The sequence below is a fragment of the Chiroxiphia lanceolata genome, chromosome 11, assembly GCF_009829145.1.
Source record: "Chiroxiphia lanceolata isolate bChiLan1 chromosome 11, bChiLan1.pri, whole genome shotgun sequence".
Taxonomy (NCBI): Eukaryota; Metazoa; Chordata; class Aves; order Passeriformes; family Pipridae; genus Chiroxiphia; species Chiroxiphia lanceolata.
In genome coordinates, this window is record NC_045647.1 from 18,310,199 (window position 1) to 18,334,041 (window position 23,843).

Here is a 23,843-nt window from a genome sequence, read left to right on the forward strand (position 1 = left end):
CTCTGATTAATATATGGCATTGCAGCCTGTTAAAATAAGTAATGAGTGTATGTAGTCTGTGAGAAGTTTTAAGGAGTGGATGAAGATCTCCTGGTGTCTTTTTGCAGGGCTATGAAAGATGATTGTTTTCCTTGATGGGTTTACTCTTGTACAGTAAAACAACCTTTTTTCAAATATTGTATTTTTGTACCTGGGTTTGCTTTCTTTCTTTTTAAATAACTGAAAATACACTTAAGACTATCCTCTGTGCAGATGAAAAAAGGATCATAATATCTGGGCAGATACAACTTTGCACTCTGTGAGTTGATTTGCTGCCTCATCTAAACCTTTAGCCTTTGCCTCCGTGCAGAAATTCCTGGGTTTTCCTTCCTGAAGCTCCCGCAACGTTGATCAAATGTGCATTTTCAATTTTGCCAGTCGTTGGAGACTAAATGCAGACACAGCTAATGAGCATTGGTTTAACCAAGAAATAAACCAGAGACAGCAGAGAACTGAAAGAGGAAACAGTGATAACTTAATTTACAAGCCCAAGCCCTGCGTGGCTCCTTCCGCTGTTGCCAGCACCGTCCGTCTTTGGAACCTCCACCCCGGGCAAGGAGCTCCCTCCTTTCTTCGTCACACAGAAAACAAGGAAAAAGTTTGGAGTATCCAGAGGTATTAGGGATGAAGTGATAATGCTTGTCCCAACCTGTTCATTCCTGGCGAAAACAAGTCGTGGAACTGCAAATGGGGGGATTTCTGAAAGGCTCAGGGACTTTTTAGCCTGACCAGTCATCCCAGAACTGTTCTGGCAAGTCACAGGAGCACTGACAGACCACCCACCACGAGCTTTTCAAACATTGTTCTAGCTTTTGTTTTCCAACACATCCCAGTTCATTCCTGCTGCTGAGATCCCAGCTTTCTAGGCATAACTAGGGCAGCTGGCTGTGTGTAGTAACACTTCTATTTGCCTCAGTCAGGAAAGATGGGACTTCAGATAGTTGGTTTTTTTTTTTTAATTCTACTGTCCAATTAGAAAATTGTTTATTTTGGTGAGAGATACAGATTATAATATATAAAATAATTATTTCTCTCGTTAATAAGTGTTTGTAAATGAGGACAGAGTTTGCATCAGCCTGGGAGCAAGAGTAGACTAGTAGGAACATACTATTTGCAAAGGTGTTGCAGAGGAACCTAAAACATGCAAATGTCCTTATAAGAGAATAATACTTCTCCCAAGGACTTGTTTGTGTTAGGATTTCACTCACATATAACAAAAAGTTTAAACCATCTCTAAGAGGTAATTAAATCTTAAAGCTTCAGGGGCTGGGGGGGAATATTTTTGTATGATGAATTGGTATTCTGTGTCAAACACTATCCCCAAGGTAGCTTTGATTATTACTGGAAATGCTAAAGGTAAGGTAGTATTTTCAGGATCAATAGGTCTGCAAAAATTCAGATCATTCCAGAAAAGCATTTTAAAATGAAATTCATCCATGAATAATTAGAAGTTGTGTGGAAAGTTATGCTGAGAGAAAAACTGTGGTTTAGGTGCTCCTTGTCAGGATATTGCTGTTGAGAAAGGTCAGGTTTAAAACTTTAAATGACAATTTTCATAGGGATAGGAACAAGAAAGACATTTCAACCAATGTATTCGCTCAGGGTGGTGGAGGAGAGGCTTATTTCACTCCTTGGTGTGGGATTCAGCAGAGCTGGGGCTGGAAGGCACCTCCAGCTTCCCTGCTCCAGGCATGTTCAACTCCAGCAGGTTCCCCAGGACTGTGTCCAGTTGGGTTCTGAGTATCTCCAGGGGGTGAAGAGCCCATAACCTCTCTGGGGAATCTCTGCCACTGTTTGACCACCCTCACGGTTCAAAAAAAGAAAAAATAATAAGTGGGCTTTTGATTTTGAGGTTTTTAGTGTTCAGATGGAATTTCCTGGAATTCAGTTTGTGTCTGTTGCCCCTTGACCCCTGAGAAGAGCCTGGCTCACCATTCCCTGCCATTGGGAATTTGGCCACATGAATAAAACCCCCTTGATTCTTCTCTTGCCCAGGATGAACAGTCTCAGTGCTCTCAGCCTCTCCCCACAGGACAGATGTTCCCATCCCACTGAACTCCAGTAAGTCCATGTCTCTCTTGTACTGGGAGCCCACCAGCACAGGTCCCTGCACTCCAGGTGGGTGTCCCCCCAGCTGAGCAGGAGGGATGGATCCCCTCCCTGCCTGATGCAGCCCTGTTTGTCTCTTTTGCCAATATTAAAGAGCATTTTAGATTTTTTCCCCCTCTCTTATCTGAGGCAATCAGCTGACACTATAAATTTATTCTGATGCAATTAAAATCAGAATTTATTGGCTGAGACAAAAAAAAAAAAAGCAAGTGGTTTTTAACTAGGAGTAATTTTTTGTCTAAGAGGTCTAGATCAATTTAAATCAATCTGTAGCTGAAAAACTACAAGGAAACAAAAAAAGCTGAATGAAAAATAAGAAAAGGGTTGTAATTTTCCCATCCATATTGTGATCTGTGTCCACATTTTTTCCTTTGTACTGTTTGCCCTCACCGCTAAAATATATGCCCAAGATCATTAGACATATGGATTTAATTCTAAAACAATGTGAGAGATTAATTCTTAATTAATCCTTAAGTGTGTGGTCACCTTAAATTCCTCTCCAGATAGTGGAAAGATGGAAATGATGATTCTGAAGAGGGCTGAGGAGATCTGCAATGCCATCTGGATGTACTTTTCCTTGTGTGTATATATATATATATATATATACATGTATGTGTGTGTATATATGTGAGGACACACACCCCAGAGTCCGAGGATGCTCCAACCTTCAGCACCATGATCCACTATGACAAATATAAACCTGTGCAATCATGATATTATATTAAATGTACAGGTAAGATGCTGGTAAGAACCCTTTCTTTTAAGAATGAAAGTCTGCAGGAGGGACCACATGCAGTGTTAGGGCTGCACGTGCCAGGGCCACGAACTGCCTCCCTGCTGCTGTTAAACCACACAAACTCCTGGGACAGCACATCCCACCAGGCACAGGGGGAACTGTGGGATTAATCTGGGAGTACTTTGCTGCAGGTGCCCAGGCCTGTCTGCCTTGGACAGGGATGCCCACGCTCACCTCACCTCCCAGCTCGCTTGCTGGAATTGCTCCGAGTTCCAAGGTGACTATTTATAGAGTGCAGGGCAGAAACAAGCACAATATTCATTAGCAGGAGTTTTGGCCAGAAGCTGGGAGAGTGGAAAAGCAGACATCAGTGCTGATAAATTGCAGAGCAGTGTAACAGCATTGTTCACTTCCTTTCGCAGGGACACGGGTCTCCTGGGTGCATCCAAGGGCTTCCTGATTGTTTTTCCTGGCATCTATGACTTGAAGCAATCACTTACTTAAAATGCATGTTGGCAGATTGGCCTGGCCCTGGTGCTGCTTTTCATTAAGACTTGAAGTCTGAAAGGTAAGTGGGCTTCCTAAAAAAACAGCACAAATGTCATTTACAACCTTCAATCCGAAGGAGACGTTGTAGGATGTTATTATTCTCAAAGCATGTGAATTACTCTTGCCCAAAGAGCAGCAAGTTAAATCTGGTAGTTATAAAATGACCACTGGGACCACGTCTAGATTCTGTTTGCCTTGCTAAATTCACTTTTATTTGTAACACGGATTCTGTGTTACTGATAAATATTTTCTTTTAGGTATTTTTGTGGAGTATTTTTTCTGGAGATTTCTACTGAAACCCTTGGTGGCAACTAGTATTTAAATCAATTATTCTGTTTCCCCTTGGGAAACTGCTGTAGACAGCAAGGACTGACTTTTAAATTTATAGGAATGTTGAGACAAGTTTGCCAATACTCAGTTGGTTTTCCAGGACTGACCTTTAGCTGGTGCCTTGTTTTCACTGGTTTTTTTTTTTTTGATTTTACTCTTGCTTCTGAAATGAACCACATCCCATGTCCAAGGATTTAATGCCTTCCACATCCAGGAACTTAGCTACTTGCACTAAGAATTTTGCAAACTGGTGCTTATTTCATTCTACCAGTATTTTTTCTTGGAGAACAAAGTAAAAAACAACAGTTGAAAAATCAAAAGGAAAGGGATATGTTTGCGATTATTTTTGATTATTATACAGCTAAAAGTTGTCTTCCTTTTTTCTGAACTGTAAACCAACTGTGCAGTGACTTAACATTCAGTAGTTCACCATGTTTTGTTTCTCAAAGTGTTTTCAGAGTTTTTAATTCAACACTGAGTCCACTTGAGCATTTTCCTTCGTGTTCTTTCTTGTGAATAAATACATTTAAAAACATGTAAGCTCTTCTTAAAACAATGTCATTCATTCTAAAACTTTTAAATTTGCCAACTGATTTCCCACAGTAATCTGTGGAAGGGGTGTTATATAGGATTTGGGATTTTTTTAAAGCAGACACTGCATAACTTAAGAGGATTGTCTCAAAGTGTCACAAAAGGGTCTGAATATTGCAAAAAGCTTTCTCACAATTACTCTATGCATATAAAAGATCTTTGTGGCTGTGAATGAGTTCAGGGGTCAAAAAAGTTTTTCTACCCCCGCTTATATACGCATATATTCAGTAGATTCTGACAAAACAAGTCAGATTATTCATCTGGTAAACTAACTTGTGGCCCTTTCTGAAAATATATAATCATAATATTATGTCCTCTCCGTTTACTGTAGTCTTCTGACTTTTGTTGTGGTGGTTTTTGTTGATTGTTGAGGGGGGGTTTAATTTAATTTTTTTTTTTTTCGTAGAATAAAGGTGCTGTGGACACCTCCATCGAGTTCTAAATGTGGCAGAAAATGGCCTTTTATGTTGTTTCTGACTACGTGCTTTTGGTTGCAAGAACAACAACTTTATGTCACGTCCAACAAATTACAGCTTGAGAATTCTTCTTGCCAGGGAAGAACCAGATTTATTTTATAGAGAAATCAATTGGTAACTTTTAGTCAAGCATATTTCTAGCCAGGGTCACCAGTGCCAACAGCACGGGAAGGTTGTTGAGGCCCTATATCTGTAAAATGGCTTCTAACATCAGATGGAATTTGAATTCCCTCTACTTTTTGCGTGGTTGAAGCTGGGCCACGGCAAGGTCGTTTCATGTAAGTGCAAGTATAATGTGTGCTTTGCACTTGAGTGTTTTTGCTTTTGTATTGAATTAGAACAGTGAAATGACGCTTGCAGAATATCCCAACGTACCTAATAATCCTCTGGTCAATATTTTTGTTTGGGTTTTTGTTTTGTTTTGTTGGGGTTTTTTGGTTTGTTTTTTTTTTTTTAAACAAAACAGGGCAGGTTTTTGTTATCTTCTCCCGCAGTGCATATGATGTTCAAACATTAAATTGCAGAAAGCAACTTGCCCGTGCTGACTGCTATGAGACATCATGGCACAGTCACAGGGCGTGTTACTGACACAGCTTTTGTCTGTCACTACTTTTGCTCCTAAAAAAGCAGAGGTTTAGGACTGGTTGGCCTTTCCCTGGGAGACTGGGATGTGAGGGTGTGAAATTACTGCAGGAGATCTCACTGGTGATTCACAGGGATATGCTTTCTAACTCTATCAGATGCTGGACTTGTGCCATAGCTTGGTGGCATATGATACCATGGGAGTTCTTTCCTAATAGCAACTAAGGCTGGGTCTGGACATTCAGGTAATTAAATGTCCAAATTTGTTATAAAAGAGTCAAAACTTCTTCACATCTGCGAGTCCAATATGGGCACTCCAAATATCCTTCCCGCTGCTTCTGTTCCACAGAGCTCTGTCCCGTTGTATAACAGCTCCTCACACAACATTTCTGCCTGCTTGGTGAGGAATTATGGCAGGTTTTACTACTGCACTTTGCTCTGTTGAACCATGTACTGCCACATTTTTGGCAGATCAACTGTTTTTCACTTCTCAGTGTTGCCATTTGGTACCAACAACAGTTCAAAGGTAAACTCTGTAAGTGCCAAAGGGTTCCATGGGATGGAAGATGTTACGTTTATATGATATCAGAACATCACAGTCATGTGCTTTAATGCACACATCTATTTTTAGAAAGTTCATAAAGGATGCTGAAATAAAAATAGCTATTTCATTCTAACATAATACAGCCAAACTATAAGTTGCTGAACCGGCCTTTCCCTGAAATTCCTCCTCTGTTTTGTTAGTGTAGAAATCGAGCTCTGGGTTGTGGAAATGATGTGAAGCTCAAACCTGAGAACTGTCTGAGAAGGATAATTCACTATTAGCTTATTCAAACTTGAGGCAAGCATAGTGCCAAAGTGTTTTGTGATAACATGATCTCTGTTCCTCTACATTCTTTTGACATCCACTGTGCATGTATTCCCCCATTAACCAGGAAAATGAGGAAGAATTTAAAGGAATTGCTAAATCTCAACTTGGAGAGATGCAATGAATTTAGGAAAAGACACAAATGGTCCTAATCTCCAAAACATGAGAAGCATTAATTTTTAGTATTTAGTTGATGCTGTTATTGTTGACATCATGCTTTAAGTAATCTTAAACCTGTACATAAGAGGTTGAGTTCCTAAAAGTGCTGTAGTAAAAGAAAGAGATCTCCAAAGGAGAAAAAGAAGTGGTGAGACCTCTGCCATGTAGTCTATAAAAATATAAGGACAGCTTCTAAAGTTGTCAGAAATGTATGAAATTCTACTTCACTCTTTGCATGGGGAACGACTTCCATAGGCAGAAGGTATTAAAATGAAGAAAGCTGCCCTGTCATTGCTTATCTCAAGTGATAAACAGCCAGACACTTCTGCTGTTTCACTGGGGTTGACAAAATCAGCCAGAGGGGCTGAAGATGAAGAGGAAGCAAGGAAAGTAATAATTTGTACTGCTCTGGTGTTATTAATTCCAGCTGCAGTAGTTGACCTGCTGAGGATGTTATGATGTGAGGAATCACGTTTGGAGACTGTCCTGTGTAATATTTAGATCCTGAGCTCTATGCTGTGATCCTTAGTATTTAACAGGTGTAGCTGTGTGTGGAATTCAGTATTTCTGTGAAAACAGTCTGCAGGATGTAATGTTTTTATGCAGCACAGAATTGCCAGCCAAGTGTCTTTGCAGGTAGCCAGTAGGAATGCACATCTAATGCTTTTCAAATGGTGCTCCAATCATCTGCTTTAAATGATTAATAAGCACAAGCTGAAAATAGCACCACATTCACCTAATGTTTGCATGATTATTTTTGTAAACATTTCATTCAGGCTTTCTCTACCATCTTTCTAAGCATTGTCAGAACAGAGATGCTGCTACTCTTGATTAGTTTTTCTCAGTTGGTTTGATCTTTGTCATGACCCAGGGAGATGTAGCAGGGGAAAGCACCAGAAATGTTGATTCTCAGTTGACAGTAAACATGTGGTTTAAGATCAAATGAGAAAACCAATCTAGATATTTGCAGAATAGTTACAGGTTTCTGATTTTCATTCCAAAGCTGATAACTGAGCTTGGTGAGAACTACAAGTCTGGATTTTGTTAACGAGCTTGTCTGAAAGCACTACAAAAATATGGTCACAGTTTCTCCTGGTTTTAAATAAGTCAGAAATAGTTTTTAAAGATGTGGAGGGAGTTGTACTTTTGTTATGTTGGCTGTCCTACTTTTTCCTTAAGTCCTTGATGAGATAAGGTTGAGACCCGAATTTAAATGGTGTTAAGGAAGAAGCCAAGATAGTAATCAGAATATAATTAACAGTGTATCATCTCTCCAACAAGCAGGGCTGGCCAGCACTACCAGTCACCAACAAAAAGTGGTGGAAGATTTCCAGTATTCCGATTAAAGTACTAGTGTTGTTTGCTGTAGCAGTCTACAGGTGTTGTATGATGTGTGTGTATCTTTTACACCAAAAAAACCCCCCCATCCTATCTACCAAATATATTTTCCTGCTCTTCAAAAGTTGCTCTGATTCAGTTCAGTCTTGGAGACATTTGGTAACTGGTTTTAACTCTCATGGTGAAAAGATTATGTGGCACAAGAGAACTGTTATGAAATCTACTTTAAGCCTATGTGTAAAACCAGGATAGTTTAATTAAACACCCAATATGAAGTACTCTGGCAATGTTTCAGAGGTGTCATCCTCTTTTTAGCAATGTTGACAGCAAAAGTAGTATTTTCAAATCTAAGTTGTGGGGTTGAGTTTTATTACTAATTTTTCAAAACTGGAGTGTTAGTTGCTTAGTCTATCTAATGCCCATCACCTGTACATTGTACTTCTTTCAGAAAGTGAAAGCACAGATATATTTTTCCTTTTTCCACAGCTTCTGTGTCCCAGGGTGGGACTCTCCACCTCTCAGAATCAAGGTCGGGCCTTCCCCTTGTGATTTTTGGAGAACTGGGACTGAAACCCGTGAGTATTAAAGAAAAGCAAAAGAAAAGGTGACGGTGTCAAACCTCTGCTGCTGAACGGCCGCGGTTGAGCCCCTCCGGCCGAAGCGGGCTCAGAGCCGCCCTCACCTGCGCGGCATCACCTCTCGCTGCCCGGCGCTGCCTCGGCAACCTGCGAGCCCGCGGAGGGTCCGCACACCCCTTGTGTGCCCGCACCCACCCTGTGTGCCCGCACCCTCCCTGTGTGCCCGCACCCTCCCTGTGTGCCCGCACCCCCCCTGTGCGGAGGGTCGCGCTGCCCTCAGCCCCGGGCGGAGCGGAGCGGGGCGCGGCTCAGCCTGTCCCCGCTGAGGGGAGCCCCAGCCCCGCCGGGGGAGGCTCGGCTCGGCTCCGGCACCTCGCGGGGTGGGGAGAGGCGCTGCCCGGCCCCCCTCCAGGGCTTCCCCGCTAAGTCTGACGGAGCCGCCGCCTCCCCGCGCAGCGCAGCGGCCCCGGCGCAGGAGGAGGCGCCGAGCGCGGCCCGGACTCCCCGGGCGCCGCCGGTGAAGGGACAGCGGAGGCTCCGCGCTCGGCTCCGCTCGGCTCCGCTCGCCGCCTCAGGTAGGAGCGGGAGCGGGGCGGGCATGGAGCGGCGACCCCCGGGGCTGCCCCGCGCTGGGGTGACCTTGAGGGGGTCGCGGGGAGGGCGGCGGGGCCGAGCCCGCCCCGGAGCGGCGCCGGGGGCAGCGGGGATGCGGCTGCGGGATGCGCTGGGGCGGTGGATGGACGGATGGATGGACGGATGGATGGATGGATGGATGGATGGACGGATGGATGGAACCCGCCGGTGTCGCCTCAGGCTCGCGGGGACAGGAGCGGGTCGGGAGGCGGCGGTGGCCGCGCTCTGCCCTGCCCGGGGGCTGGGACCCGGCGGTACTGGAGCCCCCGCCCGCCCGAGGCTCCGCGCCCGGCGGGAGCAGGAGCAGCGCCGAGTGCCAGAAGGTGATGCTCCCCTTAGAAATATTAATTTGAGAGGGTCAGGAGGAGGTTATACCCCGCAGCCCTGCTCCCTCGGCGGGGGTGATGAAGGAGAAGCCCGCCCGGGAGCGCTGTCCCCACCGTGTCCCCGGAGCTCGCCCAGCGCCTGCGGCTGAGCTCTGCTACGACCGGGGATATTTTTTTCCCCTTCTTTTTCACGGGGGGATTTAAATGTTGTACGAGCAGTAGTTTTCAAAGCCTTGCAGTGCTCCAGCGAGGCGTTCCGAGCACCTCCGAGCCCGAGGAGAAGTGCGGCGGGAGGTAACTTTGCCCGGGTCCCCGGTGCACCAGCCGCCCGCAGAGGTGCCCCCGGACGCCGGCTGAGGTGGCCGCTGTAGTCCCGCTCGCCACCACCTTTGCATGGATGTCGTCAAGATGTGCTTTCCTACTGTCACTGAACACGATGGGCTCCTTTTTTTTTTTTTTTTCCTAAAATCTTGATTTGGAGACTGTACTAGAAATGTGAAAGAAGGAACACTGTCTTCCGTTATGTATCTTTGAAAGGCTTGTTGTCTTGTAGGTGGAGGAAACCTCTCTTTTGCTGAATTAAACTGTCAAAAAGTTTACTTCTTTCTGTGTATTTCTTGCTGATCATTTTTTGCTTGTGGGTGTTTCCCCCCCCATCCTACTGTGCACTTTTATCACATTACACCAACCTAATCCTGTGCTAATACATTCTTTACTTTCTTTTTATTTAAAGCGTATTTTTTAGCAAAGTGATATTTGAGAAGCACCAAGATAAGGTGCTGGGAAGATAGGCAAGCTGAAAGCAGTGGTGTAGAGTAGGACTTCACTGCTGCCGAAATAAGCTAAAATGTAAGTTTTTAAACAGTGTGAAAGTTGACACTGCTGAAACTCAACTCCCAAAGAGTAAAAAGAAATCCTTTAAAGAATACTGGTGTATGGCTGGTAGATACTGCGAGCCCTTAGTTATGTAAGCAGTTCTTTGAGTGGGACTGCATGCCCACCATCGTGTTCTCAAGTAGCACTTCGTTTCTGATCGTTTCTGATCCTGTCCCCTCATCTACACGTGACTAATTTTCGTGTGGTGACTCAAATAGGATGCAGCGTTTTCATGAGTTTTATGTGAAGAAGCGCTTGCTTGCCTGTGTATGTCTGTGTATCTTGCTAATAAACTCAGTATTTTTAATGACTTCCTGACCTAACGCTAAGCTCCGTTTTCAAAGTGAAGATCGCAGTAAGTTCTTCCTAAAGCAAAAGAATATGTATTAAATGTTCAGTTTAGTGTCAGTATGAACATCTTCACTTTAACTTTCAATGGAATGAAGGCAGAGTTTTATGCTAGCTTGAATTCCTATTTGGTATCATTACCAGCGTTGTCCTTTGCTCACATGCTGTAAATCCAGGACAGCCTCTTGATTATCCAGGCTATTGAATGTGATATTGATCCAAATGTCTGGCACATCTCTCTGTCCAGACCATGTCCTTTAACCATTCAATTCCCTGTTTCCTGATTATACTAAGAACATTTCTATTGGTTTTGACAAGTTCCATGGGGAGATGATGGGTGTATTTCTATGGTGTCCTGCAATGCTGTCAGCCTGATAGGATTCATTTTGGAGTAGCACAGTGGGGAGACTGAATGCACCACTGTCACAGCCCGTGGGTTGGGTTTGGTTTGATTTTCCCCAAACAGGCACTTGGAGATGCCTCAGGGTCCCCCCCTGGCCTTGGCACTGCCGCCAAGGGCTCTGAGTCCCCACCGTGTCCCATGTCAGGTATCAGACATATTAGGGCACCTCAGAAAGGGTTTGCTACCTTTTTGTACATGGCTGAGTCAAACCTGGTGCCTTTGGCTGGTTCTTCATCCATGGTTAGCCAAGAATAAAGCACTTCAGGTCACTTACCACAGGGACTTCAGTTGTGTGAGTAGAAATTAGGACTGTTTGAATATTGATAATCCTCTAAGTGCTTGCTTAGAGTTTATCTACATCAACAAAACCTGCATATTCTGGTTATTATAGACAGTTTAAAGTATAGCAAGTGAGGTTAAAAAGAAAGTTCTGCTACTCAAAACACCCTCAAAACTTGCATTGTAACCTCAGAAAAGGTGCAGGATGTTGGCTGCAGTTGGGGAAGAAATAATCTCTGTTAACCATGAAGAAAAAGCAGAGCAATTATGCAAGAGATAAGTGATTGTTTTAGTGACAGTCTGATGGGAGATGATAGTGGAGAAGATAATTGGGAACAGGACGAATGTTTACATTTAAACAAAATTGTGTGGCTGCTGAAATCTTTTAAAATAAACATCTGAACAAAGGTCAAACTTCTGATGAAGCTTACCATTGGAATGTGTGTGTCAGACTGAAGAATTCTGTTTAAAACCAGCTTTACATATAATGTATACTGTGCAGCAAATGTCTGCAATTCACAACGTTCAAAGTGGAACTTAAGTTGTCCTCTGAAACAAGAAAACTGTAAAAACTAGATAAATATAAATGCAGACTATTTTAAGTATAGAAATGGCAAATGCAAAAGGATAAAATAGTTATAATTATCTGAAAAGAAAAAAACCCAAAGTATCTGAGAAAGGAAAAGTGAGCATGAACAAATAATATTAGTGTATAATAGGATGGTAGAAGTGACAGTAATGTGTGTCACAGAGGCTGGGATACATATTGGTCTCATGCTACAGAATTATCAGTTAAACCAGAAAGGCTTGTTTTTTGCCAAAGCCTACTCTGAAAAAAAGTTTCCTCTTCATAAATGGAGTTATTTAGTAGTGAAATATTTCAGGTTTCCTTTTTACAGGTGTGACCAATTCTTCACATTTATGTGATCTAATACAGCATATCCTAAGGGCTGTGTAACTGGCATAATCCTGAGTCACTCCATATGCATCAGCATGGCCTCATATCTAGAGGTCATTATGCAAAAGGCCTTGTTTTTACATATTTTGAACGTTATGTTCAGAATTCTTGAATATTTTGTAATGTATAAATAAAATAGCTGGCGTGCTGCGGGGACACCCTCCACACTCTGGAATGTAAACCAAAAAAGGTTTAAATATTTCTTGGAGGCAGGAGTTGCTGCAGATTTAACACAACAAGAAGCATGTTTTGGAGGGTTCATTGTACACCTTTAAGAGTGCAGAAAAGACATTTCTGAAGAGCCTTTTTCTTCAGTCTGAGTGTTCAGGTCAGTGCTCTCATGGCCTCAACAGCAATTCCCTTGTGGGAGCTTATTTATCTGCCTTCAGCTCTTTCTCTCCTCTCATCCAAAGGCCTTACGTGTCTGGCAGGTTTTACAATCTTCCCATCACTCCCATTCCAAGGCCACACATCCCAAGAACTGCTCAGCTCCCCCAGGTTGCCACATTTGGGGTGCCAAAGGCTTGTGAAGGCAACCTTGTGTTGCCAGGGCTGAACATCTGTGGAAGAGCAGCAGCAGCAATACTGTGCATTAGGTAGTACAGCTGTCATAATAAAAGAATCTTTGTTTGCACAACGAATTTATTCATTGCCTAGTGGAACACCTTTAAAAAGTCATAGCCTTGGGTCTTTCAGAACCAAACCTGCCTTCTTTCGTTGGTGTTTCTTGTGAAGGAGATGCTTTTCCTGCCTGCATGTAGTAGTCAGAATATACATATATTATATAATATACAATTATATACAATGTACATACAATATACACATATTGTATGTATATATGGAAACCAATCACAGGGGTTTGCAAATTTCGTCAAGGATTGATTCTGGTTGTTGAAGGGACAGGACCTGGAGCTGCAAGACCAAATCACATTTCCCTCTCACACCCACCAAACTCTGCAGCAGTTTGAGCCTGGATGCACATTTCAAGTTTTGAAAACCTTTGTGCATTATGAAACCAGAATACTGCAGCTGTCTCTGTTCAGCATTTCTTTTCTAAGATTAATAAGTCATTAATTCCACAGTGTTTGGGGAATTGCCTTTAGCCCAATTTATTTTTTAATGTGCTTTAAATAACTTATATTGAACTTCATAAAAATTATATCTACTTTAAAGTCCTGGAGCAGGGATAGGGATTGCTTAAATGCATTGCAGCTGCTGATGTCTGCTCTGTATCACCTGTATCTCTTCTTGAAATGGTTTAGGTTCAGGAGTTCTCTGGTGAGCAGGAGCTTTTCCTTGGTGGTTATCAGTGAAACAACCACCAAGCATATTCCTTTCGTTATCTCATTATGAGTAGGAGATTCCAAGCCTCTGGACAGCTCTCCTGTGCAAAAGTCACAGTGTCACCTTGAATGTATTTGCTGATCATCTATATTCTGTCCTGCTTATTGAATAGCAATTCTTCATCAGTAGAAGTTATTCCCACTAATGGGAAATCTTCCATCATGGAAGGTGTGATTGGATTCAGCAGAGCATACAAAATAGGGCCATATATTAGACAATCCAGCATTTCATTTTTTGTGACTCAGGTACTTTCTTGGTGTTACAAACCTTTCTGTAATGTAGTTATTGTTTGAAGAGGCTAATACTGTCTAAGAGGATTGAAATAATAGGAATTTTGTTTTCAGGGAATGTTCTCTGTAACCCAAACTGAAAACTTCCAATAGGTTGATGGGTTCCTAGAAAGTATTTTAATAGGTGTCCCAAAATATTTTTAAGCAGCAGTATGAATGAGGAGATTTATGATAATCGAGCAGAAACATATTCTTTGCTAACATCAGATTTCTCAGCAATTGCTGAAGCTTAAGGTAATTACTCTAAAAGAATTAAGATTTATATTCTTTGTCGTCTGAGGAAGTGGATCTGTGCATTTTTAGGTGCTGGCCTACAGTCACAGAAGAAGCAAAATGGTAGTTTTGAGAATAAACTTACACAATAATAACTAATTGGTGGCAATATTAGGTGCATACACAACTGCTTTGCTGCACTGAACTTGTAGTCTTAAATTCAAATGCAGTGTTAATGCACTGCTTTATTCTACAGTCTGCATGTTCTAATGTGTGAAGTGTTTTACAAGCTTTAAATCAGTTTTTATGAACTAAAAATAAAAGACTGGCATGAGTTTTGGCCTATAAATAGTAGAAAGTAATTACATGAAAGGAAAATGTCAAAATTTTATCTGGAAAAAAATCTATTCCACGTTATTGTTTTTTTCTTAATTAAAGTGAGTACCAAGTGTCCAAAAGCCCTGACAAAAACTAGGCCCATTTTTTGGTTAAACATACAAATGCCACAAGGATCTGTCTGGAAGATGTACAATGATTCTTGAGAGGTTAAATACTTTGAAAAATCAATGTGTTACACACTGTAGCCCTGGTGATTCTCTGTCAAGTGCTAAAGACTTTGAGAGCAATAGGAACAAGAAAATGCCATTATGGCCTGTGAAGTTTGGTGTTAATGGGTGTGTTCCCTCCAAAAGATACAGTATTACATTGCTTTTTGTGTGACTCGACAGTGTTCCCCTCATATTTTCCCTTGGCACTGCTGACTTTTATTGCTCCCTGGCTAAATAAGATGACAAGACAGAGTTACATTTACTGTGAATTTTTCTTGTGATTTTTTCTTTTTCCCCACTCAGGTTTTACAAGTTTCTGGACAGCAGAGAAAAATGGAAAGGTTACTCTGTGTGTGGCACTCCTGTTAGACATCCTGGCTTGACACATGCCTCTTTAAAAATACCATTATCCTGTTTTTTTACTCACAGTCTACAGTGTCTTCCAGATCCCTTTCAGCAGAACTCAGCTTATTTCTATTTTGTGTTTCCACTTGATGTCTAGATTTGCACTTTCTCTGCTTACACTTCACTTTTCAAAAAGTTCTTCAACGTATTAAGTTTCGTTTTCAATTTTGATCTTGTTTGTTTGTGGAATAAGATGATCTGGACCCTATCTGCTTCCATCACAAACGTTTTCCTCTACTGGAATTTTCTAATGTGTACGGTGAGTTGTGAGATGCATTCCATTGACAGGGAGTTTTGTGATCACTTTTAATGTGAGTGTTGGTTTGTTTGGTTTTCTTTAAAGAAACTGTGCACAATTTCATATCAACCCCCTGCTAATCTGCAATCTCATATCAGTCCTTACACCCCATGAAAACATCCTGTTGGCCAGTTACTGAAAGCCTTTCTGTAGACAGCCTGAACTGCCTGTTCCTGGGTTGTCCTGCTGTGGTGGCCCAGTCACCACATCAAAAAGGAACTGGCATTGCTTTGACATCCTCATTAATTTCAGGCACTTAATCCTTCAGGTGCTTATGGGATGATTAAACTTGTTTCAGCCTTTTCCTCAGTATAAAAGGGAGGTGGATTGGTTTATAGTTCCTTGAGTTAGACCCTCTTCTCCTTTTGAAGCTGCACACGGATTTTGCCTCTCCACCGTCCTTTGGGAACTTTACCCTCTGTGCATTATTGAATATAATAGCTAATGTTTGGGGATGGCTTTATGTAATTCCCTAAGTACTCTGCAGTCAACTTCATCATTTTCTATCAGACTGAGTATGTCTGGCTTCTTTTGATACTGTTTAGCCTATTCTTTTTTTTCTTCAGGCCTCTAATGCTGTCTTCTTGGTAAAAATCACTTTGGAAATTTTTTTGCTTTTCATTATCCTTTAGATGGAGACATTAAAAGAATATGAAGGAAGTACTGAATACTTCAGCTTTCTCTTTGCCATCTGTTATTTTCTCTCCTTTCCTATTAAATACTAAAATCCCTGCTTATCTTTGTCTCCCACTTTTTTTTTCTGTTGTATTTATAGATCCTTTTCCTATTGCCTTTTTATGTCCCTCATTAGTTGTTGATCCTTTCCTGTGTTGGCTCGTCTGGATCAGACCTGAGACGTTTGTGCCCTTCTTTTCTACTTGTTCTTTGTTAAGTACACTTGTTTCACCTTCTGTACAACCTCTTCTGACAGTCAAAGCCTTTAAAGACTCTGGGTGTAACAATAATGGTCTCTTACAATGTTCCTGTGGTCCCTCTGCACTGAGATAATCAGTTGCACCATGTTATACGTGCTTTGTTGGTAATTATCCGTTTCCTGAACTCCTTGATCATCTCTTCAGGAGCCATTACAAATCATTTGACTGAGTTTGCTGAAGCTGTTGCCCTGAATTCCACTTCTTTTTTGTGCTTCCTTCACATCTTCCTTTCAATGTACGAGTGAGTTCTCTTGACTTGTGATAATGCTTACTTGAAATGTATTGCTGCCCTTAAAATCTCAGCCAATATTTTCCTATTCATCAGAATAAAATACAGCTGCAGTGTTAGTAATGACTTCCATGTTTATACCTTTATCTTGTTAGCACAGCTCCAACTTCATAATATCCCTCGTTTCCTCCTCAAGGCAGCATCACGGAAAGACTAAAAAAATGCATGTATGTGGTGGGATGGGGAACTAAGACTCTGTGTGTTTTTACTTGCTTTCTTAAGGGGCATTTTCTGCCTTCATACAAGCTCCTTGTCTTTGCTGGGCTGTTGTTTCAGATTTATAATTAAACTGCTACAATGTGAACCCAACCTGAATGTTTCAAGGGTTAATTCATCACTGCTTGTAAAGCTCCTGGGAATTTTGGGTAGAAAATGCTGCTGTAAGTGCTAAAGCACTGTTTGTGTCTGCAAGATATTTGTAATGTTATTCATCAAGAGTATTAAAGCCACTTCCTTAAACAGAAGAAAGTGTGTCAGGTTCTGCATATACACAACCAACCAAGTCTCCTCTGTACATGAAAACACCAGGATTTTTGCTGTTCTTCTTGAGGGCACCATTCTGAGAACCTTTGCATTTCAAATAGAGGAACCTGCCTAGAACTAAATACCCTGCATTTAAAATTCATCCTGCTCCAGGGAGGGAAAATAGCATTTGTAAACTTAGCACCAAATGTTATATTCTTGTAAAGCAGCATTTATGGCCTGATTGTCAAAGAAGTTATAGATAATGCAGTAGAGAGGTTTAATGTATTAACAGCAGGATTTTTAAAAAGGGGAGGAATGGAAGCCAAATGGAATTTTAAGTCCTGTTGGCTTGTCAATGGAATTCGAGCATCCTTAAGGTGGATGTTTTTGAAAACAGCACTCTAAATTGGTGACTAATAGAGATCTTCCCATGATAATGGCTTACAAGGTACCATTAATAATTCAGCTGCAGGTTATTGCAGTCTGATTCAGTACCTCCTGAAAACGGCGAAAAGTTTCTCTCAGTGATTTCAGTGGCTTTGTTGTTAGGGCGCTCTGATGAAATAATGTGCTTTTGGGAGATGGTTTTGCCCGTCTTGGAAGCCAGAGGTGAAAGAATCACGGGAGGAACGGATGATGGAGCCTTTGCCGCTGTTTCCGTACAAGTGTTTACAAGGGCACACGAGACCCTGTTCCCCTGAGCGCAGGAAGCATCAGGCAAAGGGAGTTTCTCTCGGCCGGATTTCCATAGCGAAAGCTCAGTGCTGGATTTCCCTGGGAAGAGAAGCGGGAAGGGGGCTCCGCAGTGGCTCTGCTGTGCAGCACAGGCTCTGCATCAAACACCAGCAGCAGTGCCCTGCCTCCCCTGCCTCCCCTGCCTTCCCTGCCTTCCCTACCTTCCCTGCCTTCCCTACCTTCCCTACCTTCCCTGCCTTCCCTACCTTCCCTGCCTTCCCTACCTTCCCTACCTTCCCTGCCTTCCCTACCTTCCCTGCCTTCCCTGCCTTCCCTACCTTCCCTGCCTTCCCTGCCTTCCCTGCCTTCCCTACCTTCCCTACCTTCCCTGCCTTCCCTACCTTCCCTGCCTTCCCTGCCTTCCCTACCTTCCCTACCTTCCCTGCCTTCCCTACCTTCCCTGCCTTCCCTGCCTTCCCTACCTTCCCTGCCTTCCCTGCCTTCCCTGCCTTCCCTACCTTCCCTGCCTTCCCTGCCTTCCCTGCCTCCCCTGCCTTCCCTGCCTTCCCTCCCTCCCACAGGCACGGCCGGTGCCGCAGCCGCTGCTGTCACGCACCACCGAGGAGCCGGAGCTGCCTCTTTTCATCACTCCTTCTCTTTTTTCTGCCGCCTCTCCTTTCGTTTTCGCTCTCTCCTTCCGTTATCAAAAAATGTCAAGATGAATCCTTTCCCCTTAAACCATTTGAATTCCTAAACAGTCTTACATTTGCTGTCGCTTTGGAGGGAAACTTGCCTTTTCCGGGGATGTCAGTTAAACCTACCGGCTTTATCCAACCAGATTTTCAAGCATCCCAGAAGCACAGCACTGGCTTTGGGTAATCTGTGTACACATAGAGAAGCCCCATGTGTGTATTTGTGGGGGACATGAGATCTGTAAAAGAACACCAGTGGACTGCTTGTATTGTCAGTAGAACAGATGAAATATTTAGAGATTTTTTTAGGGAGACATGGAATTTTAGTTATCATACCAACGTCTGTGAAAAGACACTGGTTAATCAAAACAAAGACTAGTGAAAAAATGTTCATTAACACTGAAAGATGAGCTGGTGGGTCCAGATCCCTCTGCAATAGAGTCATATTTTTTAAAAGAAAGAAAATACAGAGCGGCTGGTGTTGAACTGGAAGTCATTCAGAAGTATTTTTGTCTCCTCACAACAACACTCGGTGCTGTTTGCAGCCTGCCCCTGCAGAGCAAAGAGTGTACAACACTGATGGCTTTTCAAGATGAATAAAACTCTGCTTCAGATATGACCCTGCCTGAATTTCTGTGTGGAATGGAGCACTGCACATGGAAGGGTGCTGGGAGAAGTTGGAGTGAACACTTACGGGTGCAAGTGTTAGTGTTTGGTTCTGTGAATGCTCCAGTGCTGGGGGTGGAGTGGGATGGGATGGGATTGGATTTTTCATCCTGTTATTACACACAACTTTTGGCTTCATAACTTTCCTGCCATTCAGCCTCTTTTTTTTTTTTTTTTTTTTGGCATATTTCTGTGTAAATACGATTAAAAAATGTAATTGGAGGAGCTTACGATATCCATTCTGATTTCAAACCTGGGACATCTGGAAGAAAACTGTAGCCCTAAAAGCTTTGCTGTGTGAGGGGAAGGTATAGGGAAGAAAAAGCCACAGGACGACTTTAAGTGTTGAACAATAAAACCAGAACAAAAAGCTTTCTATAAATAGTAGCCTGGTCCCAGTTCAGTGAAGTACTTAAGCATATGCCTAAATCTCTCCTTGTTCAACAAAGCACTTACATGTGCATTTGAATTCTGCTGGAATAAAGCACCAAACATCAGGCCTAAGTGCTGTGCTGAATTAGGGGCTGTATCTGCAGGGACAGACCTGGTGGGAAGGATGATTTTCTCCACAGACACGGGGTATGTTGTGAGCCTTTTGTGCTGCAATATTTTCTATAAAATTTCTGGCATTGTGCACTGACCAATTAACGTGGAGAACTATTGGAGGTGAAAGTATCAGAGAGTAATTTTGCGCCGATATTCCGAAAAACTGTGTTCTTTTGCTGCTTGCAAATTGATCAGACTTATTGAAAACTGCTGCCCTTGTAGGGCCTGTGTTACCTACTAAAGTGAATTTCCAATGTCTCAGCACGACTTATAGAGTGAGGATTTTCCTTCTGACATCAGAGAAGCAGTTTGTGCTCAGGAGTTCAAAGCACGAGCCTCTGGCCCCTGGTACCCCAGTTAACACTGCTCAGGAGTTTTGGAGTACATGTGAAAACCACTTGGCTCTCAATTTTAGAGTTACCTACATAAGATCTCTTATTTTCTCAGAAAATATTTAGCAGCTCTTTTCTTATAATGCAATCTAGTTAACTATTGCCCTTTTTTCAACGTTTTAGTCCCTTTTAAAAGAGGGTTCCTCACTATTTTTAGGCATCTTGTCTCTGGAAAGGCTTCACATAGAGTTAGTGGAGGTTGTGGTGGCTGAATTGATCAGAAAGTGATAATTAGAAACTGTGATCAGGCTGAAATAATGAAAATACAGCGCATCCTGGTTTTTTATAACGTGGCCATACACAGCTAACCAGACTTTTTTTTTTCATTTGTAGGAAAATGGAGTTTATAAAACGTACATTTCCATTGAGATGGAAAGTTCAGTGTGTCACTCCCTTGTCAGGGATTTTGAGGTACAGATTGGCTTTTGGGAAACCTGCTCCCAGTCCCTGCTCTGACTGACAGCCCAGCTTTCACATCTCAGATCACTTAAAATTAATCAGCCCAGGATGCCCCAAATGCATTTCAGTATATTAGTTATGAGAGTCACCTTCACAGCTGAGGATACTTATAAAAATTTTTCTTTCCAATGAAAATCTAGGTGAAGTAGTGAGTAGTTGGACTTCTGATAAAACAAAGTTTTGACTGAAAAATATTGATATTTTAATGAAACAGAATTACCATGGTGATTTGGTGTATATATATATTTTTATATATATATATATATATATATATATATATACTTGCCACATATATATCCACATATATCTAGATCCACTTATATATCTAGACCCACTTGCCACATATACATATATATATACACACATATACACACACACATATATATATATGTATATACATATATATATACATATATGTATATATGGCAAGTGGATCTAGAAGACCACTTTCCAAAATAGTCTTTGAAGTACTGGGACTGTTTGAAAAGAAGTCTGTAGGGCCCAAGTCATACCCAGTGCTGATTGCCTGTCAGTCACAGGCACGCTGCCTTTGCTTTGTTTACTTCATGTTTTTCTGTTGAACAAGCCTCTGTACCCATTTTGTGTGGGTGCATTAAGTCCCCACCAGGAAAAGCACACTGTAAGAATGGTTAATTCAAATGTTATACATTTGAGCTGATTAAAGAAACTCTAATCTGGGTCCTTATGTAGGAAGTTATAAAGGACTTTCATAATTTAAACCAGATCAAGTCTGTAAAGTCACAATAAGCTCATGCAAATCTCCCCAGTGTAATAGTTGAAATATTTCAGTTGTATAATTAAAAACACCCCTCTGTAAATATTTGAGTGAAGGTCCCTTATTGCTTTACATTGTATTTGATTAGAGCAGACCCAGCTTTGAAGAAGTGCCATTTTAGTCTGATCCAAAGGTCAGCTGTTACAAATCCTAGTGATGTTGTGATGGTCTCTGACTTCATGGGCTGCATTTGGCACTGTAAGTTCCACAAAATGTGCTTTATCTTTTTGAACTTCGTGCTGTGTGAAGGGCAATTTCTATAACAAGGTTCAAAATATCTATTAGAAATGGGATCAAAATACAAAAATCAGTCTGCAGAATGACTTCTGTTAAAAAGAATGAGGTTGTACTGTGTGATGTAATTAAGCAGGTTGGTAGACAAGGAACTAATGAGCTGCTCTTTGTGAAATATGCAGATTGAGTAACTTCCAGTAGGATATTGCTGGGGAAATGTTGGATTAGTTTGGAAGTAAACTGATGAAGCATTTGATGGTCTAATGTTGAAACCTTTATGTAATGAGACAAACCAGTTCTGCAAAATATAACTCTCTGTCAAGCTTCCTCCTCACCAAAAAGAAATTCAGCATTTTTAATAAAGTGTTCCAGAGCTATTTTGTTAAGGTTGCATGGCAAATAAATTCTTAATCATTTAGTCAATGAAGGTGCCAGAGGCCTTTAAATTTTGCCTCCAGGAGAATGAAAAATATTTTAAGCTATATATGAAGTACTAGTAGTAATTTTAAATAACAAAAAAATTGTAATTTTTGATCAAGAAAAATAATCCAAGAAACAGAATCACCTTTTGTTCCTATTAGGAAAAAACCCTCCATTTTCAAAAAAGGATTTTGTGTGTGTTAGGGGATATTGTGAGTAAAGTTGAACAAAATGGTCATGCTTATTCAGTTAACAGAAATATTTAATAAAGGAAAAGGTGGTGGGGGAACATGAACAGTCATTAATTCCTTTGCAGTGCCTTCCATGCCTTTTCCTGCAGAGAGCTTTCAGCAGATTTTAACCAAAGCATGGCTTCATCAGCTGGATACATTCTCCTCTCTCCTCCCTCCACCTCCTTGGGAAATCGAAATCAAATTGCATTGTGCAGCAGATTAGCAGAGAGTTGAGTAATCAACTTGCAGAGGCAGTGATGACCCGGAAGCTTGGCTGAAAGTCCTCCCCCTCCCCCCAAATCCAGGACCGTGGCATTTTCCTGGATGCTTCCTTTCTTTTTGAGATGACCTACAAGTGAATATGGAAATGTGTGCAGGAGCCTGTGCATAGGAATAGGAGAGAAAGGGTGTAATAAGGGAGGAAAAAATGTGTCTGTCAACTCAAAGCAATTTATTCTCTCATTTCAAATTCTCCCTGAACGTGGAAGGCAGGTTTCCTTCAGCTGCGTTCATGGATCAGCTCCTGTGTGTCTGTGCTGGTCTCTTGCTTTAGCACGATGGGATTGATGGCAGCTTTTTGTATTCACTGTTCTCATTCTTACCCAGCAGGATTGTAGATGTTAAAGGTACAGTAACAGTGCTCAAAACAGCTTTGGTCTGAGAAACTCAGAATATTTTCAAATTCCTTTTTTTTCTCTCTCCTTTTTTTTTTTTTTTTATTTATTTTATTTTATTTTCTGTTCCCAGTCTATTATCCAAGATGCTTTTTTACCACCACAAGGGTTGGTAGGAGTTGAAGTTCTTCCCAAATGAGTCTAGCTGTCGTAATCTTTGCCAGATTCATAGAAATAACACAACATTATTGTTACTTATATGAATGGTTGATTGAGATAATTATAAGGTAAAGGCTTACATTTGAATACAACATACATTAAAGGTGTATACTACATAAGATGCCTATTAATATGCACAATCATGTCTCAGCTTTCTGAGGGACAAACAACTTTTCGTGTATGTAAAACTAGGAATTACAAGGAACTTCTGTGAAGCACTTCCTGTCTACAAATATTTGTGAAACCCTGTCCAGCTCTAAATAGTAAGGCAGGCTGAAGCTGAAGGTTTGATCTTAGAAGACACCAGATTCAGAGGATGGTGCTGGAATTCTGTAGCCAGGGAGACACCAGAGGTGTTCTTTTTATAGATGAGTATGGGGCTGTGATGTTATCACACATTATTAAATTAATTAATTTTCTGTTTCTGGCACAAGTCTTTCTCTGCATCATCTCCATTGTATGTGATGTTTGCTTGCAAGTTGTAGTTCCTGGAGTCAGATAATACTGCAAAAAATACTTTTTTTTTTTGCTTTGATGCTGCTTTAAAAAAAATCCATTGTAGCTGTGCAGAAAGATATTTAAAACTGCCTCAAATGCTGCTTTAAAAAGAAACAAACCCTTAATTTTGTTTACTTCTTCCTCATATTTATAAGGAATGAGCTGATTAGGGTTTTTTTCAATTTCTTGGTAAAAGTGTTTACAAGATAATTCTGGGGCTGCTTTGGAAGCCAGTCCTCTGCTACAGCAGTCAACACTAGTACAGCTGCACGAAATTCCTGGTGTGTAACATTGCCCTTTTAATGTTCAATTGAGAGTGTAAAATAGCATTTAAACTCACTGGGGCGGGAAGTGCATGGAAAAGTGGAGTATCCAGTTGCCAGCAGGTTTACAGACACAGAGTTATTTAAAGAACTTGAGAAAAGTGGCTGAAA

The 23,843-nt window shown here is 41.6% G+C and overlaps 1 protein-coding gene across 10 annotated transcripts in view; it reads left to right on the forward strand.

Annotated features, from left to right (window-relative positions):
• Positions 1 to 8,770: 8,770 nt before the first annotated feature.
• The window catches only part of ATP2B2 (ATPase plasma membrane Ca2+ transporting 2), a 410,328-nt gene continuing 395,255 nt past the window's right edge, over positions 8,771 to 23,843 (forward strand). For 4 of the 10 annotated variants that reach the window (XM_032698691.1, XM_032698694.1, XM_032698693.1 and 1 more), the window contains exon 1: positions 8,828 to 8,930. The gene's annotated coding sequence lies outside the window, so the exon portion shown is untranslated. Of the gene's footprint in view, positions 8,931 to 23,843 lie in introns of all 10 variants that reach the window. The other 6 variants (XM_032698692.1, XM_032698702.1, XM_032698696.1 and 3 more) reach the window with 3 other exon arrangements.